The following is an 18,751-nucleotide window of genomic DNA, read 5'->3' as shown; positions in this document are numbered from 1 at the left end:
ATGTATAGAATGCATTAAAGCGGAGTTCCACCCAAAAATGGAACTTCCGCTTTTTGGAAACCTTCCCCCCTCTGTAGTCACATTTGACACCTTGCAGGGGGGAGAGGGGAACAGACACCTGTGTAATACAGGTATTTTGCTACCACTTCCGGGCATAGGCACCCGCGGGTACCTACACCAAGCCCCACCCCCCCCCACTGATCACAGATCACTGATCACAGATCCCGATTACAGGGAGCTGTGATCAGTGGCCTGTCACTAGGAATACTGGGGAAATGCTTGTTCACATTAGCATTTCCCCTATCTTTATTACAGGTACTTCCATTGCGCTGTCAATTTATGCAGCGCTTTACATATAATATCAGTCCCTGCCCTCATCTTCCTCTCTATTCCCGCGGACATCGAGTCATACTCACGGAGCTCGCAGCGGGCACGCGCGCCCACAATGCCGCGTCTTAAAGGCGACGTACAGGTACGTTGATATGCCTGTACGTGCCATTCTGCCGACGTATATCTGTGTGAGCCGGTCGGCAAGCGGTTAACAATTAGCACATAAAGATATTCCAAACACCTGGTTTAAAGTGGAGTTCCACCTGTGTTTTTTTTTAACCCTTAAAAATCTTAAAATATACTCACCTGAAAGGGCGGTTGCTATGCGGAAGTAGCTCTTCTGCCTCTTCTTCCACCACGGTGGATATTCTGGCTCGTCCTATGTCGCTGTGTCTTCTTGTGAATAAGCCGTGCTGCCTTCTGGGAACTGTGTGTATCCCAGGGGGCAGCCGCCCATTCACAAAGCGCTGTGCGAGTTGCGCATGCGCAGTAGGAAACGGGCAGTGAAGGCATAAGGCTTCACTACCTGTTTCCCTTAGTACGGATGGAGGCGCCAGGACCGAGTGATTGCGGGCGACTAGGACAGGTAAGTGTCCTTATTAAAAGTCAGCAGCTACACTGTTAGTAGCTGCTGACTTAAAAAAAAAAAAATCACGGGTGGAATCCCGCTTTAAGCATTTCAATCATCCCGGCATCATCGTTGTTATGGTGTCAGGATGATTGAAGCACATTATTTCTATTATTACATTGTAATGAAATTATTCAACTCACCATAATGCTGAATCAGTGGGAGCCCTGAGTGTGTCGCCTGCCACCAGATGCCCCCAGCAGAGTCCCTCCTTACATCAGGCATTCTCAGCAGAGTCCGTCCTTACATTAGGTGCCCCCAGCGGAGTCCGCCCTTACATCAGGTGCTCCCAGCGGAGTCCATCCTTACATCAGGTGCCCCCAGTGGAGTCCGCCCTTACATCAGAGTTCGCCCCTACATCAGATGCCCCCAGCAGAGTCCCTCCTTACATCAGTGTCCCCAGCAGGGGAGCCCCTCCTTACATCAGTGTCCCCAGCAGAGGAGTCCCTCCCTACATCAGTGTCCCCAGCAGCGGAGCCCCTCCTTACATCAGTGTCCCCAGCAGCGGAGCCCTTCCTTACATCAGTGTCCCCAGCAGCAGAGCCCCTCCTTACATCAGTGTCCCCAGCAGGGGAGCCCCTCCTTACATCAGTGTCCCCAGCAGAGGAGCCCCTCCTTACACCAGTGTCCCCAGCAGCAGAGCCCCTCCTTACATCAGTGTCCCCAGCAGCAGAGTGCCTCCTTACATCAGTGTCCCCAGCAGGGGAGCCCTTCCTTACATCAGTGTCCCCAGCAGGGGAGCCCTTCCTTACATCAGTGTCCCCAGCAGCAGAGTGCCTCCTTACATCAGTGTCCCCAGCAGACAAGCCCCTCCTTACATCAGTGTCCCCAGCAGACAAGCCCCTCCTTACATCAGTGTCCCCAGCAGCGGAGCCCCTCCTTACATCAGTGTCCCCAGCAGGGGAGTCCCTCCTTACATCAGTGTCCCCAGCAGGAGAACCCCTCCTTACATCAGTGTCCCCAGCAGGAGAGCCCCTCCTTACATCAGTGTGCCCAGCAGGAGAGCCCCTCCTTACATCAGTGTGCCCAGCAGGAGAGCCCCTCCTTACATCAGTGTCCCCAGCAGCAGAGCCCCTCCTTACATCAGTGTCCCCAGCAGGGGAGCCCTTCCTTACATCAGTGTCCCCAGCAGCAGAGCCCCTCCTTACATCAGTGTCCCCAGCAGCAAAGTGCCTCCTTACATCAGTGTCCCCAGCAGCGGAGCCCTTCCTTACATCAGTGTCCCCAGCAGCGGAGCCCTTCCTTACATCAGTGTCCCCAGCAGCAAAGTGCCTCCTTACATCAGTGTCCCCAGCAGACAAGCCCCTCCTTACATCAGTGTCCCCAGCAGACAAGCCCCTCTTTACATCAGTGTCCCCAGCAGGAGAGCCCCTCCTTACATCAGTGTCCCCAGCAGCAAAGTGCCTCCTTACATCAGTGTCCCCAGCAGACAAGCCCCTCCTTACATCAGTGTCCCCAGCAGACAAGCCCCTCTTTACATCAGTGTCCCCAGCAGGGGAGTCCCTCCTTACATCAGTGTCCCCAGCAGGGGAGTCCCTCCTTACATCAGTGTCCCCAGCAGACAAGCCCCTCTTTACATCAGTGTCCCCAGCAGGGGAGTCCCTCCTTACATCAGTGTCCCCAGCAGGGGAGTCCCTCCTTACATCAGTGTCCCCAGCAGACAAGCCCCTCTTTACATCAGTGTCCCCAGCAGGGGAGTCCCTCCTTACATCAGTGTCCCCAGCAGTGGAGCCCCTCCTTACATCAGTGTCCCCAGCAGGGGAGTCCCTCCTTACATCAGTGTCCCCAGCAGTGGAGCCCCTCCTTACATCAGTGTCCCCAGCAGGGGAGCCCCTCCTTACATCAGTGTCCCCAGCAGCCGAGCCCCTCCTTACATCAGTGTCCCCAGCAGGGGAGTCCCTCCTTACATCAGTGTCCCCAGCAGTGGAGCCCCTCCTTACATCAGTGTCCCCAGCAGGGGAGTCCCTCCTTACATCAGTGTCCCCAGCAGCCGAGCCCCTCCTTACATCAGTGTCCCCAGCAGAGGAGCCCCTCCTTACATCAGTGTCCCCAGCAGCCGAGCCCCTCCTTACATCAGTGTCCCCAGCAGGGGAGTCCCTCCTTACATCAGTGTCCCCAGCAGTGGAGCCCCTCCTTACATCAGTGTCCCCAGCAGGGGAGTCCCTCCTTACATCAGTGTCCCCAGCAGTGGAGCCCCTCCTTACATCAGTGTCCCCAGCAGGAGAGCCCCTCCTTACATCAGTGTCCCCAGCAGCCGAGCCCCTCCTTACATCAGTGTCCCCAGCAGGGGAGTCCCTCCTTACATCAGTGTCCCCAGCAGTGGAGCCCCTCCTTACATCAGTGTCCCCAGCAGGGGAGTCCCTCCTTACATCAGTGTCCCCAGCAGCCGAGCCCCTCCTTACATCAGTGTCCCCAGCAGAGGAGCCCCTCCTTACATCAGTGTCCCCAGCAGCCGAGCCCCTCCTTACATCAGTGTCCCCAGCAGGGGAGTCCCTCCTTACATCAGTGTCCCCAGCAGTGGAGCCCCTCCTTACATCAGTGTCCCCAGCAGGGGAGTCCCTCCTTACATCAGTGTCCCCAGCAGTGGAGCCCCTCCTTACATCAGTGTCCCCAGCAGGAGAGCCCCTCCTTACATCAGTGCTGCATATCAGTGCCTCATCATCAGTGCCACCTTATCAGCGCCCGTCTGTGAAGGACAAAACTTACTTTTTCCCCCCAAAAAATTAAAAAAATGCTGCGCAAATACAGCGTGACGTAAAAAATTGCAACGGTTGCTATTTTATTCCCTAGGGTCTCTGCTAAAAATATATATATTATGTTTGGGGGTTATAAGTAATTTTCTAGCAAAAAGTACTGATTTAAACTTTTTGGTGTAAACCTAAAGTGCCAGAAAGGGTCTGGTCTTCAAGTGATGGGAATGTAAATGGTGTGACTGTACTAGAACAGACCAGGTGTCTGTCCACTGTCACCCATAGCAACCAATCAGAAGTCTCTGTGGGGACCTGTGTGATTGGTTGTTATGGGTGACTGTATTGAGGAATGACCATTGAAGAATGGGGTGAAGGGCGAGGTACATCATGTGTACAACATTGTCCGGGCTCACACTGATTTCTATTCTGTATATAGAAGTATTTTCCATACGCACCTGCCAGAAAGAAAGATGGCGGCGGATGCTTCCTGCCCATCCTCCTCCTCCTCCCCTCCTCAGTTCTTTCCCAGGAACACGCGATCCACCCTCGGCCGCCGGATACCGGTATAGAGCCAGCCCCCGGGACACCGAGCTGATCCCGGAGAAACGTCACTTCCGGGAGAGCGATGAGGAGACTCAGACCAGCGGCCGGGGACCAAGCGGAGGAGACGAGGTGAGGGCACTGCTGTCCCCCCCACACCAACCCACACAAGGGGGAGACGAATGGATACTGAAATAGAGAGGTGGGCGGGACACTGAAGGAGGAGAGGGGGTGACAGGACACTGGGGGGCACAACACTGGAGGGGGGAGTGAGGGGTTGATAGAACAGTCGGGGGTGGCACAACACTGGGAGGGAGAAGGGGGCTGGGGTTGATAGAACACTTGGAGAGGGAGGGTGATAGAACGGGGGGGTGAGGGGATAGTAGGACAATGGGATGAGGTGAGAGAAAAAATGGGGGGGGGGGGGATGGAATAGGGGGGTGTTAACTGGGAGCAGAGGGGGTTATAGAATAGTGGGGGGGGGTGATAGAATAGTGGGGGATGGTTAGGGGGTGATAGAATAGTAGGGGGAGGGGTTAGGGGGTGATAGAATAGTAGGGGGTGGTGGAATAGGACACTGAAGGGACAATATGGGGGGGGGGGGGGTTAGCGGATGATAGAATAGTGGGGGAGGGTTAGGGGTGATAGTATAGTGTGTGGGGGGGGGGGGTAGGGGGTGATAGAATAGTGGGGGGAGGTTAGTGGGTGATAGAATAGTGTGGGGGGGGGGGGTGATAGAATAGTGGTGGGGGGTTAGGGGGTGATAGAATAGTGGTGGGGGGTTAGGGGGTGATAGAATAGTGGGGGGAGGTTAGTGGGTGATAGAATAGTGTGGGGGGGGGGGTGATAGAATAGTGGTGGGGGGTTAGGGGGTGATAGAATAGTGGTGGGGGGTTAGGGGGTGATAGAATAGTGGTGGGGGGTTAGGGGGTGATAGAATAGTGGGGGGGGCTTAGCGGATGATAGAATAGTGGGGGAGGGGGGGGTTTAGCGGATGATAGAATATGGGGGAGGGTTAGGGGGTGATAGAATAGTGGGGGAGGGTTAGAGGGGGTGATAGAATAGTGTGGGGGAGGGGTTAGGGGTGATAGAATAGTGGGGGAGGGTTAGGGGGTGATAGAATAGTAGGGGGTGGTGGAATAGGACACTGAAGGGACAATATGGGGGAGGGTTAGGGGTGATAGTATAGTGTGTGGGGGGGGGTTAGGGGGTGATAGAATAGTGTGGGGGGGGGGGGTGATAGAATAGTGTGGGGGGGGGTGATAGAATAGTGGTGGGGGGTTAGGGGGTGATAGAATAGTGGTGGGGGGTTAGGGGGTGATAGAATAGTGGGGGGGGCTTAGCGGATGATAGAATAGTGGGGGGGGGGGGGGTTTAGCGGATGATAGAATATGGGGGAGGGTTAGGGGGTGATAGAATAGTGTGTGGGGGGTGTTAGGGGGTGATAGAATAGTGGGGGGGGGGTTAGGGGGGTGATAGAATAGTGGGGGGGGGTTAGGGGGGTGATAGAATAGTGTGGGGGAGGGTTAGGGGGTGATAGAATAGTGTGGGGGAGGGTTAGGGGGTGATCGAATAGTAGGGGGTGGTGGAATAGGACACTGAAGGGACAATATGGGGGGGGGGGGTTAGAGCAGACTGGAAGTGGTAGGAGAGCAGGGTGCTGCAGTAAGGATGTCAGGGGTGGTATAGGGGGTACAGAACACTGCAGTGAACATAATGGGCAATGTGTGAAGGGGGCAATACTGAAGAAACAGGAGATTGGGGGGTGGGGTACACTGGAGGGTATTGTTGGGAGAGGAGATGTGGGACAGCATTGCTGGTGAAGATGTTAGGACATTATAAAGACGGATAGGATGCTCTGATCATAGGAAGCACTCGGCTCAGATGACATCTAATAGACGGAGGGATGGGAGGCTCCCCTAGGAATTCCCTTCCAGAATAGACAATAGTATGGCTGCTTCAATCAACCAACATTCCTGGGGGGGTCACAGCCTTTATTTCTCAAGACAACAAACACATTATAAAGTAAATACCCCCCCCCCCCCCCATCATAACATCAGGTCCTCACCCCACCTTACTGTGTGTCTATAGCTGATGTATGTATGGACCCCTAATGTTATGGGGTGGGCTTTCAGGGGCCGCCATGTTTTGTGCCTATTGTATCTTTGTTTTAATTATGTTTATTATTATTTACATAATGATTTACCCTGCATTTTACACACCGTTACATCAGCATGGAACATGTAATCCCTAATAAGTCCTAGTAGTAAGAATGATCAGCCCAGGGTATGTACATTTTAGCCCAGTATGTAATGCACAGCACAGGGGGGGGTCTGTGCTATGTAATGCACAGCACAGGGGGGGGGGTCTGTAGTATGTAATGCACAGCACAGGGGGGTCTGTAAATGAAAGAGAAAAGCGCCTGCGCTATTGGTAACTAAAGCTAGGGGGCACTGCTGCAATCACCTGGTAGTCTGTCCTCACTCCTCACCAGAAAAAAATAGAAATATAAATAAGTGATAGTGACTGCGCTGTGTAACTAAACGAACATAAATGGTGATGCAAAACCCATTGGGTGGGTAAATTGACCACTAGGGGCAAAAAAACTCCTATTTGGTGAAGTATAAATATACCAACAAAACTTTAAGACAACATGAACTACAGGTGCAAATTAATAGATGCTCAAACAAGCATTAACAGTGACAAATCGTGAACGAAAAAATATATATAAATAAGTACAAGTGTAATATAGCAAAGTCTTATGAACGGTGATCCCAAAGAAGAACCAAACTCCAGTGTTGAGAGAAAAAGCTTCAGTGCAGACACCTCTTGTGGTTCCTAAATGCTCACCTCTAGTGCTCCTAGTCCCTTTACTGTTTCCTTTATATCATGGGTGCTCAACCTGTGGCTCTCCAGCTGTTGCAAAACTACAATTCCCATAATGCCTCAGCCTTTGGGAGACATGCTTGTACCTGCCTCATGGGAATTGTAGTTCCGCAACAGCTGGAGAGACACAGGTTGAGCACCCATGCGTTATATGCTAATCTGATGTGGAGCCCTCCAGCGACATACAAGCCTTTCTGCATCTCCTGTGGTGTTTCTGGCTGTCCGCGCTATAGCCGTGAAATCCGGCCATCAGACGTTGCAGTTGTAGGAAGAACATGGGGCGCACAGCGCTGAGCTCACTACCGTCTATAGCAGTCAGCTTGTCCTTCCTTACAAGTGACTGCTTGTTTAGCTTTGAAAGGGACAGGTCACCTTTACCAATACACTGCCTATGCAGATAAGGGGTGTCTGTAGATAAAAACGCACTGCGCAGCTCTGACCAAAGTTGGATAAAGTCTTTACTATTAGGCCCCTTTCACATTGAGGCGTTTTTCATGCGGTACAGCGCTAAAAATAGCGCTGCTATACCGCATGAAAAAACCTGCCCTGTAGTGTTCAATGTGAAAGCCCAAAGGCTTTCACACTGAAGCGGTGCGCTAGCAGGAGCGCTCCAAAAGTCCTGCTAGCCGCATCTTTACTGCGGTATAGGAGTGGTGTGTTCACCGCTCCTTCCCATTGAAATCAATGGGAAAGCGCGGTAATACCGCGGTATTAACCCTTTTTCTGCCGCTAGCGGGGGGTTAAAACCTCACCGCTAGCGCCCGAATATCGCGGTAAATACTACGGTATAGCCGCGCTACAAATAGCACGGCTATACCGTCACCGCGGCTCTATCCCCAATGTGAAAGCAGCCTTAGGCCCCTTTCACATTGAGGCGTTTTTAAAAATAGCGCTGCTATACGGCATGGAAAAAAACCTGCCCTGTAGTGTTCAATGTGAAAGCCCGAAGGCTTTCACACTGAAGAGGTGCGCTAGCAGGAGCGCTCCAAAAGTCCTGCTAGCTGCATCTTTACTGCGGTATAGGAGGGGTGTGTTCACCGCTCCTATACCGCGCCTTCCCATTGAAATCAATGGGAAAGCGCGGTAATACCAATAGCGCGGCTATACCGTCACCGCGGCTCTATCCCCAATGTGAAAGCAGCCTGGCCATTTACATATCTTATGACTGGAAAACTTCTAGGACTTTGCTAAGCCTAGTTTAGTAATCACCTCCACCATCACAGGGGAAAGCTCTTTCTCTCACAAAAAGTGTGAATGCAGCCTCTGTGTTTTTACTTGAATGCAGGGTCGATTAAATCAATGAATTTTTTTTTTCAAATTTATTTTAATGAAATGCTTTTGGAGTAAAAATCTATCTAAAGATCGTTTTCTATTAATCATTTAGTTTATTCAGCATGAAATGGAGCTTAGTTATGCAGCATGAGGCTGTATATTCTGCAATATTTACATTTTCGGTAAACTCATTCAATGAATCCGAGCTCTGCAAGCTGAGATAACATGCACTGCATTGATGCATCCACACAATCTCACAGTAGCCATGAAATAAAAAAGTTCAGGAATATTCCTTTATCCCATTGTTTTGCAAATCTATGTACACTACAAACTGTATGATTGAATCGGTTCTGATATCGCTGTTTTACTAATCTGACAGCTTATTATTCTAAATAGGAAACCTTCATTCTGTTTGCAAATATTAAAGATTCTAACTACCAGCAAGAATAAGTCCTTACATTTTAAGAGCACCTGTCATTTCAGATCCATCATGGCAGCGCCTGTGAGTGGGCATCCACTCACCTGCTTCCGCCACCTCCCTCACCTTGTTGTGTCACTGCCGTATCACCAGCTGTCCCATTAAAGTGAATGGGACTGTCGGTGCGTCACCAGCGGGTCGGAGGAGGAGCTGCTGCGGGACAGAGATGACAGTTGCGCTTTAAAAATTATTTAAATCAAGACGTTTTACTAGTTTTTTAAATCAAATCCACCCAGCTTGTATGTTTTTAAAAGACGGTTTATAGAGTTCAGTAGCTCATACTGAAATTTGCACAAATGGGTGAATGAGTCAGAGCAGTGACTGTATTACCGGGCAACTGTTTCCAAGCTTTTAATCAGTGTGAGTCTGAAGATGGGCAGCATTGCTGTGCTCTCCCTTTAGATAAGCCATAGTGCTCTGAAAATCCTTTGTAAGAGAGATTGCATTTTATATATATTTCGTGTGTGTATGTGTATGTATGTGTGTGTGTGTGTGTGTGTGTGTATCTATCTATCTCTCTATCTATCTCTCGGTAGCAGGGTGTGTGACCCCCTTGGATGGGTTCACTACACACTGAATTTATACAGACAGGCAGTCGAAGACGGTTGAAAACAAAGATTTTGGTTTATTCTTCCATCTTGCTGGAAAACAAGTGCAAGCCTCCAAACAGCATAAACAAAATCAAACATAAAATAAACCCTGGCCACTTGGGGCGTCTATCTTCACCACACAGGAAACTATCTATGGAGTCTGGCACAGCCTACTGCTGGGCAGACACTGCTGGTCATACAGCAGAAAAAAAAAATGGTCTTTTGATTTTTATCACACAGAAAAATCAATCCTCCTCACCTCCTCCGAAGACTTTCAGTACACTGCTCTCCTTCCTCACATTGCCTCAGGATGCAGCAATTCAGTGGTAATCCCCTGGATTACTTATAGATTCCTTAATTGCCTCATTCTGAACAGCTGACGTTTTCCAACGCCCTTAGACCTTTTCTGGCTACTTTTGCAGCCGACGCCTAATAACAATTGGTGTATTGTCTAAACAAGGCAGAAATGTATGTCCCGTCTGTGACAACACCCACAGATTTACCTGACTTCCTGTCACAATAAAAAAAAAAAATAGAGATTTTATTTATATATATATATATATATATATATATATATATATATATATATATATATATATATATATATATATATATATATATATATATATATATATATATATATATATATATATATATAAAATCTATCTCTATCTGCACTCTGAAGGTGTTGAACTCGCTGGTTTGGTATGATTGCCAGGCATGTAGCATTTTAAAAAGAAGGCCAACAGCAACTGCTCTTCATTTTGGGTTAGCTATTACTTTGGTTTGACAAACTCTGGCTGATTGGTCAAAATCTATTAGGATCTTGTCACTACTGTGGTTGATCCTTTAAGCCGGCCATAGACACAGCGATTTTTCTTTCCTGCACCCACAGGTTGCAAGAAAGAAAATCGTTGGCTTCCTAACCCTGCTGTGCTCTTGTGGCATCCTTAGATGGTCTCCTGTTGAGGAAACAGCCTCTGTTGGACATGGTACCTTTGAATGACCAGACATTACAACTAAGCTAGATCCAGAGCCTTCAGGAATTGGTGCTGGAAGCGACTCATCCATTCACAGGGCACCAATAGTATACGGACAAGGTGGTGTTGAGGCCAAAGGCTCCTTTCATACCCAAGGTAGAGTCTGTTTTTCACCCCAATCAGAACATTGTCCTTGCTGAAGTGTGTTTTGGTTGTAAAGGCGGAACATTTCTCTCTGCATGAAGGTACAAAACCTTCTTCTGCATTCAGCTCCCCCTTACCTGAGCCCAATCTCAATCCAGCGATGTTCAGGAGAGCTGAGGCTCTCTCTCATCTCTCATTGGAGGGAGCAGGGCCACGCCCTGTGTGTGCGGGGCTCAAGAGCGAGCATGCACAAGTGCCTCCATAGCAAACTGGTTGCTATGGGGGCGTAGGGGAGGAATCTACAGATTTCTGAAGAGGAGGATCAGAGCTGCTCTGTGCAAAACCATTACACAGAGAATTGAAGTATAACATGTCTGTCTGTCCTTCTTCTCTTTTTTTTTTTTTTTTTTTTTTATTAAATTTACAATTTAGTGTTTACAATCACTTTCAGTTCACCCCAAGCAATATTCCATCTGTTGTCTTGATGTGGCTTGGGCTGTACGATTTCTCAGATAGTAATTCTGGAGGACCCTCATAAATGTTCCCCCCCAGCCTTGGAATTCATATTATTTTACCATACATACAGCGTTCATCACAACCTCCAAGAGTCTTTTCTCTTCTTCTGTACAAAGCATTGCTTATTATGACGTCAATGACATTCCCTGCAGCATTGCGCTGTGAGCCCAGGGTGATGTGATGACGCACACTCTGGGGGTATGTCCATGACTATCTGGGCTCAGAGGAAGTGGATTGATTGCTATTATCGCTCCAGTCAGCCCAGGACCAGGCATAGAGCATTGAGTCTGAGTGGTGCAGCAACCAGGGAGGAGGTGCTTGATGTAGTAAAAGCTGCTTTTATGTTAACTAGTGCTAGTCTATGTATTAACCCCTTGCCGACCAGCGCACGCAGATGTACGTCGACTGAATGGGACGGGCGGGCAGATTGGTGTACAGGTACGTTAAATCTGCCACCCAGCGGGCATGCGCGCCCACCTCGTGAGCGTGTTCGCGGGTCCCGGGAACTCGATGTTGCCTGGAGGCCCGCGATTGGCAAAGGCAGAACAGGGGGATGCCTTTGTAAACAAGGCATTCCCTTATTCTGCCTAGTGACACTGTCACTGGTGACTGTTCCCCGTGATCGGGAACGGTCATCGGTGACGTGTCACATGTAGCCACGCCCCCTAACAGTAAGAATCACTCCCTAGGGAACACTTAACCCCTACAGCGCCACCTAGTGGTTAACCCCTTCACTGCCATTTTCACAGTAATTGGTGCATATTTATAGCACTGATCGCTGTAAAAATGACAATGGTGTCAAAAGTGTCCGATGTGTCCGCCATAATTGCTGACATTACTAGAAAAAAATAAAATATATTAATAAAAATGCCTTAAAACTATCCCCTATTTTGTAGACACTACAACTTTTGCGCAAACCAATTAAACGCTTTATATATATATATATATATATATATATATATATATATCATTTTTTTATTTATTATAGCAAAAAGTAAAAAATATTGCATTTTTTTTTTTTCTAAATTATTGCTCTATTTTTGTTTTATAGCGCAAAAAAATAAAAACCGCAGAGGTGATCAAATACCACCAAAAGAAAGCTCTATTTGTGGGGGGAAAAAATAATGTCAATTTTGTTTGGGAGCCACGTTGCACGGCCACGCAATTGTCAGTTAAAGTGACGCCGTGCTGAATCGCAAAAAGTGGCTTGGTCTTTTCGTAATGGTCCGGGGCTAAAGTGATTAACGTATATGAAACTCGAATTGTACTGTCTATGTTCGACCATTTTTATTGCATGTGATTGATTCATTTCAATTCTTTTGTAGGTAAATCTGCTTCCATGGAGCTTGGGACTTGGGAGCATTGCTGCATTGAGAACACATCACACCTCTTGTTCCATACTTGGTCTGAGCACAGATAGCATCTACTCTACTTCAAGGTGAGTACTGAATGGCGATAGCAGGAAGGCTACACATGGCCTCATTCACATGGATGTTAAACGTGCAATGGCACTTCTTTTTTTATTTTTAAACAAATCTGTATGCAGCTTTATTAAATCCAATGTCTTTGCGCACATAGGGCTAACTTTACTGTTTTTTGTTTTTATTTTATCATTCATTAAAGTTTTTTTTTTTTTTTAAATACGTTTAAAAAAATACTGTGCAAATATGGTGTGATATAAAATATTGCAATAACCACCATTTTATTCTCTAGGGTCTCTGCTAAAAAAAATATATCATATCATGTTTGGGTGTTCCAAGTAATTTTCTAGCAGAAAATTATGATTTTTTTTTTACTTATAAGCAACAAATGTCAGAAAAGTTTTGGTCTTTAATTGGTTAAACTTCCTTCATCTACAGGCCTGGAGAAGAGATACTTTGTTTCACTAAGGCCCCTTTCACACTGGGGCGGGAGGCGCGGTGGCGGTATAGCGCCGCTAAAAATAGAGGTGCTATACTGTGGGAATTGCCGCGGGATTCGGCGCTAGCGGTGCGGTCTTAACCCCCGCTAGTGGCCAATAAAGGGTTAATACCGCCTGCAATGCGTGGTTTCCCATTGTTTTAAATGGGAAGGAGCGGTATACATACCGCTCCTCTCACCGCTCCAAAGATGCTGCTTGCAGGAAATTTTCTTCTCTCTCTCTCTTTTTCAGGCGGTATTTAGGCGCTACTTTTAGCGTTGTACCGCCTGAAAAACTCCTGAAGTGTGAAAGGGGCCTTATTGGCAAAAACTTGGCAGGTTGCCCGGATTTTTTTTTCCCCAGCTGTGAGAACTCTCTGCACTTGTTGGATAGATCTGACATGCTGTTTTGAAGATTGGGAGGAGAAAAAAGGATCATGATTTTGATTAATCATGGAGCTCTACTGCAACTATAAAGGAGTTGAAAAGCCTTCTACCGTGTTTCCCCCGAAAATAAGACACCGTCTTATATTTTTTTTCCCTCAAAAAATCACACTATGGCTTATTTTCGGGGGGTGTCTTATATGTCGAATTGTGGTGCCATTTCACGGGCAAATGTTTGAATATCAGCCCTGCGCACAACCAAAGCCTTTGCTCTCCTGTCAGCAACCCATTCACTAATCATGTATTCCAGCTCAGAAAATAAAGGTTGCCTACCTGAACCACACTTGCGCTTCTTGGAATTTCCTCTGTCCACCTGTAGACTGAGAGTGGAGCACAGTGGAGCTGGGGTGATCTCTTTGGGCTCAGTAGCAGCTTTTCCCCCTATCCCCTGGTGTTTGTGTGGGGTGAGAGAGGTGGTACAGAGCTTCTCCTCACTTCTTTACAGCTCTGAGCTCCGCACCAGTACAGTACTACCGTATCACGTGTTGTTTACCGATCCGCGCCGCATACGACACGCCCATTGCTACGTCTTATTTTCGGGGGATTCGACACGCCATCGCTACGTCTTATTTTCGGAGGGGTGTCTTATATTTCGATCTTGCGTCGAAATCCCGCTACGGCTTATTTTCGGAGTACGTCTTATTTTCGGGGAAACACGGTATGTGCAGCAGCCCCCCAAACACTTATTGTCTCTGGATAGCAGCACACTGAACAAATTGTAGCCTTTATTGGAAAAAGGACAGCACTACAAGTCACAGCAAAGTGAAATAAAATAAAACCCAACCTTCGACGCGTTTCGCACTAACACTAGTGCTTAGTCATAGCCATGTGTTAGTGTGAAACGCGTCAGTGTTGGGTTTTATTTTATTTCACTTTGCTGTGACTTGTAGTGCTGTCCTTTTTCCAATAAAGGCTACAATTTGTTCAGTGTGCGGCTGTCCAGAGACAATCTTTGTTCCTGATTTGCTAAGTGCATTGCCTGCACCTGAGTTGTCTGCAACGGTGGATGTTCGTCTGGGTTCCCACCTGGAGCGGCTATTCCCCTTTCCCCCAAACACTTACCTGAGGTCCCTCTCTGTACAGTAAAGTCCACGAGTGTTTCAGCCGTCAGAGATTCTCCCTCCTGATTGGCTGAGACACGGCAGTGGCGGCGCCATTGGCAGTCGTTGCTGTCAATCAAAGTCAGCTAGCCAGTTGGTGGAGAGAGGGGGCGGGACCTGGTCGGGCCTCTGTGTCTAAATGGACACAGGGAGCTGCGACTAGGCTCAGGTGCCCCATAGCAAGCTGTTTGCACTGAACAAGAGGGAGGGACCTGAAAAGAGGAGGATCTGGACTGCTCTATGCAAATCCACTGCAACAGGTAAGTATAACATGTTTGTTATTTTTAAATGGGAAACAAAAACAAGACTTTAAGAATGGTTATCATTGGAAAACATAGGGAATGACTCGTCATGCGACTTTGATGTCTAAAGTTGCATGGCAAGTCACACAAGTGTGAATGGAGCCTAAAGGCAAATGTCCAAGAAAATTGTATTGTGTATGACCAGCTTTACGGATCTAAAAAAAACATCTTGAGGGACAATTCGTGTTGCAAACAGGCAATGTCAATAAATGAATTATTGATGGACAAACCTCACATCTGTATATAAATCTAAGCAGACAGATGGAACTATTCCTGTTTTTAAACCTTTATCATGTGCAAAGTATTTGTCTTGCAATCTGTCATGATTGCTCTTACAATCAGGTTGACCCAAAACAGTCGTCTGCATCGATTGTATGTAGATAAAGGCATGAAGTTTACAGTGTATATCTATTTGCATTCTTGTTAATCAGTGGCATTATTGTCCAGTCATCAGACTGTAGACAGAGAGGTGACATGAAGGCCACAAAGAAGACTTAAGAGGTAAGGGCCCGGTCACACTAGAATGCAGTGCTAAGCCGCGTTCCTGTGCAGTTTCCCGAATTGCATTTTGATCGCCATCTGCTGCGGGTATTAATGGCAAGTTAACACCCAAAATACTAACATTTGTCCGCACCGGATCACATGGCTCAAAAGTACCCTACTTTTGGTCTGGTGCAATTTTAGCCCATTCAAAATGAATGGGCTGAAACCCCACTATACAGAACTGCATGTAAATCGCACAGAAACCGCACAGCGTTCCTGTGCAATTCACATGAAATTCCTAGTGTGAATTGGCCCTAAGTGTGGCACCTGCCTATCTGTGTAGTGTGCAAGAATTGCATAAAGCACAAGATTGACTGACCTGAATTGCAAATCCTTTGGCAGATCAACCAGATAAAAACGTATACTGCATTTATATTTCAAGTGTGTATTTTGCTGTTTGCCTGGAGTTTCACTTTAAAGGGGTTGTAAAGGTTTGTTTTTTATTTTCTAAATCGGTTCCTTTAAGCTAGTGCATTGTTGGTTCACTTACCTTTTTCCTTCCATTTCCCTTCTAAAAGTATTTTTCCTTCGATTTAGGCTTCTAAAAGTTTTTTTTCTTTGTTTTCTTTGTCTGAATTTCTCACTTCCTGTTCCTCCTCAGTAAGCTGTTCTGGCTGACTAACCCCCAGCCAGAACGGCTCGGATAATGGGGGCAAGCTTACTGAGGAGGAACAGGAAGTGAGAAATTCAGACAAAGAAAAAAAACATTTAGAAGGGAAATGGAAGGAAAAGGTAAGTGAACCAACAATGCACTAGCTTAAAGGAACCTATTTAGAAAATAAAAAACGAACCCTTCCAACCCCTTTAATATGATTTTTTTTTATTTTTTTTTATTAGGCATCTATTAGAAGAACCCTTTAAACCAGCCTTTCCCAATCAGCAATGAGCAGTTTTTGACTCGACCCCTGACCTCGATGATCTTTTTCCCTATCTAATGGGGAGAGAGGGGTTCCCAGTGACAACAAATGTAAAGCATATTCTTCCCAATGACACTCGCACTAATGTACTGTGAGCAGTAGATATTATTATCAGGGGTTCGCAGAAAGTTATTTCAAGGGTTCCTCCGTGGTAAAAAGGTAAAGAGAGGCTGCTTTTAAGCAGTTTGGTGTATTGGGTGGGGGCAGCTAGTTGTAAAACTGTGAAATGTCATGTGTCAGTTCTGAGCTCCGGCTGTCTGTGACTTCTCTTACAGAGAATTTCTGAACCCATGTATGGTGTTTACTTCCTTTTCAGCTGACTCAGCAGTGGACAGGGTGACACCACACCTTCACCAGTCAGTACTGAGATAACCCTATGTTCTGCCAAAGCACGCACACCTCTCAATTACATCTAATGAGTGTGTAACAATAAGGTTTAAATACTTTAAAATGTTATAATTAAAATGTTATTTTTTTTAGTCTAATGCAGCCCTCAAATTTTCTACTTGCATTTTGCAAGGGGGAAATGTGGACTGGCGAGCGTAGGCTTCCTCGAAGGAGATGGGGCGAGGGGGGGGGGCGAGCACCGCCGGCCGGCGGGGTTGAGCTGGAGCTGTTCTCCCAGCCAGGGGAAAAGAAGAGAGAAGCTGGCCGATCATCAGAGAGCCGGGATTGGCCAATGAAACAGCTTTCATTTGAATTGCTGGTGTCCTGACACCGCTCACCGTCGCCTCCTCACCCTGTGCCGCTCACATCACAGAACTGCCTCCTTGCCCGGCACATTTCATAGATAGAACACCGGTCAGTGCTGGGTGAGAAATCATGACTGTGTGATGTGAGCGGCCCCAGGAACCCAGCAATTTAAATAAAAGCTGTTACAGCGGGCGTTCCCCGCTCTCTTATCGACCACCTCTGCACAGGCGAGACTGTACTGATGGGCACAGGTGAGGCTGTGCTGACGGGCATTGATAAAGTTGTTGTTAATATTTATTTTTGTAACTTACATTTTTTTTATGTATTAAAGAGGCCACCGAGATTCTCCTGTATGTATTCTGTTGGCGTTTCTCCATCCCCTCTCCCAGCTCCCTCCGAGGCTGCAGATGGGCATCGATCAGGCTGCATTTTTTGGCAGTGGTGGGGGCTGCATTTGTGTCAATAGTGGGGCTGCAGATGGGCACTGACCTTTTATTTTGCTTCACATTTCTTTATTTAAATTTTTTTTTTCTGAAACTTCCCTTAAAGTGAAGGTGTGTGTTATACGGCGATAAATACGGTATATCCAAATAACACACCCAAGCTCATCTCTTCACCACACACAGCCACAAAGGCAAGAGAATTCTTGTTGGGCCGTGTATTAGTGCTCAAACGAACACACTTAGACCAAATTTTAATGGTTCAAAGAATATCAGGCAAAATGGTCGGCCTTCACGCACGTTCACTTCATCAAATCTGGCCCTCTTTGAAAAAAGTTTGGACACCCCTGTAAGGCCTGGCTAGTAGCTCAGGAATTTTGAGCCCTGGTCTAATGGTTATTTTGTCTCTAAAGTGCTTGCGGTATAAAAAGAAACATTTTATCCCAATGCCACCACAGACAATTGTTAATTTTATGAAAAGGGGGCAATCATTGGTTGTGAAAGAATTAATCAAAGTTCTGGAACCACTAAGTACTGTCTGCAGGCAGCCCAATAATGTCTATGGGAGCTCAGCGGCAGATGGTGTGCGTTAGGGCCACTCCCCTGCACCCTCCATGACTGTCAAAATGGGACGAGAGACTGTAGTGATGCACCGAAAATTATCGGCCGAAAACTGTTTTTGTCATTCGCGCCGAATGACCAAAACGGCCAATACCGAAAAGGGAGTGTGGTCTGCCCCGGGGTGCCACCCATTTCGGAAGTGTCCCTCCCTGCTTTCCTTGTGTTAGCAGGGGCACTAGTGTGGGCACACCCGCCCAGGGGCAGGCTGACCGCCGCCTGTTTCAGTATAGCTTTTCTCCCTGCTCAGAAAAACCCTGTCCTCAGCCCGCCTAATCTACCATCCCAGTGTCTGTGTCCGGCTGCGGCTCCTCCCCCGTGGTTTCCCAGCAACGACCGGCTGTAGACCATGCATCCCGTTGCTGGGTGAAGGTACCATGGCATCACAGTGTCCAAGAAGGAGGGGGAAAAAAAAAGCATGGGCGGGATGAAGGTGGCGGAGGAGAGGACCAGAGGGGAGCCTGTCACCGAACTCTACAAACTCCAGATCTGGGACCTCGAGGGCTGACTGGAGAGGTGACGGTGGAGGGAACTTACAGGTCTCTGCATGCCCTGACTGGAAGAGGAGCGCTAGAACTCCCAGCATGCCATGGCCGAGTGAAAGTAAAGGTTTTCATGAAAGTTCATCAAACTCCTGCATACCACCTGTTTGACGCGCCTTCATAAAACACGCATACTGATCTAATCGTAGCAAGTCTAAAAACGTGCATAGAAAATGTGACGGTGGGGGGAGAACGCACT

The 18,751-nt window shown here is 47.6% G+C and overlaps 2 protein-coding genes across 3 annotated transcripts in view; one reads left to right on the top strand and one right to left on the bottom strand.

The window, feature by feature from the left end:
• The window catches only part of KYAT1 (kynurenine aminotransferase 1), a 72,229-nt gene extending 68,041 nt beyond the window's left edge, over positions 1–4,188 (bottom strand). For both annotated transcript variants that reach the window (XM_040324714.1, XM_040324716.1), the window contains exon 1: positions 4,104–4,188. The gene's annotated coding sequence lies outside the window, so the exon portion shown is untranslated. The remainder of the gene's footprint in view (positions 1–4,103) is intronic.
• Positions 4,189–4,218: 30 nt separating this feature from the next.
• LRRC8A (leucine rich repeat containing 8 VRAC subunit A) overlaps positions 4,219–18,751 on the top strand; it is a 44,197-nt gene continuing 29,664 nt past the window's right edge. Inside the window, exons 1-2 of the mRNA XM_040324713.1 lie at positions 4,219–4,320; positions 12,380–12,492. The gene's annotated coding sequence lies outside the window, so the exon portion shown is untranslated. The remainder of the gene's footprint in view (positions 4,321–12,379; positions 12,493–18,751) is intronic.

Source organism: Rana temporaria, chromosome 9 (assembly GCF_905171775.1).
Source record: "Rana temporaria chromosome 9, aRanTem1.1, whole genome shotgun sequence".
Lineage (NCBI taxonomy): Eukaryota > Metazoa > Chordata > Amphibia > Anura > Ranidae > Rana > Rana temporaria.
This window is presented reverse-complemented; position numbering and strand designations above follow the sequence as displayed.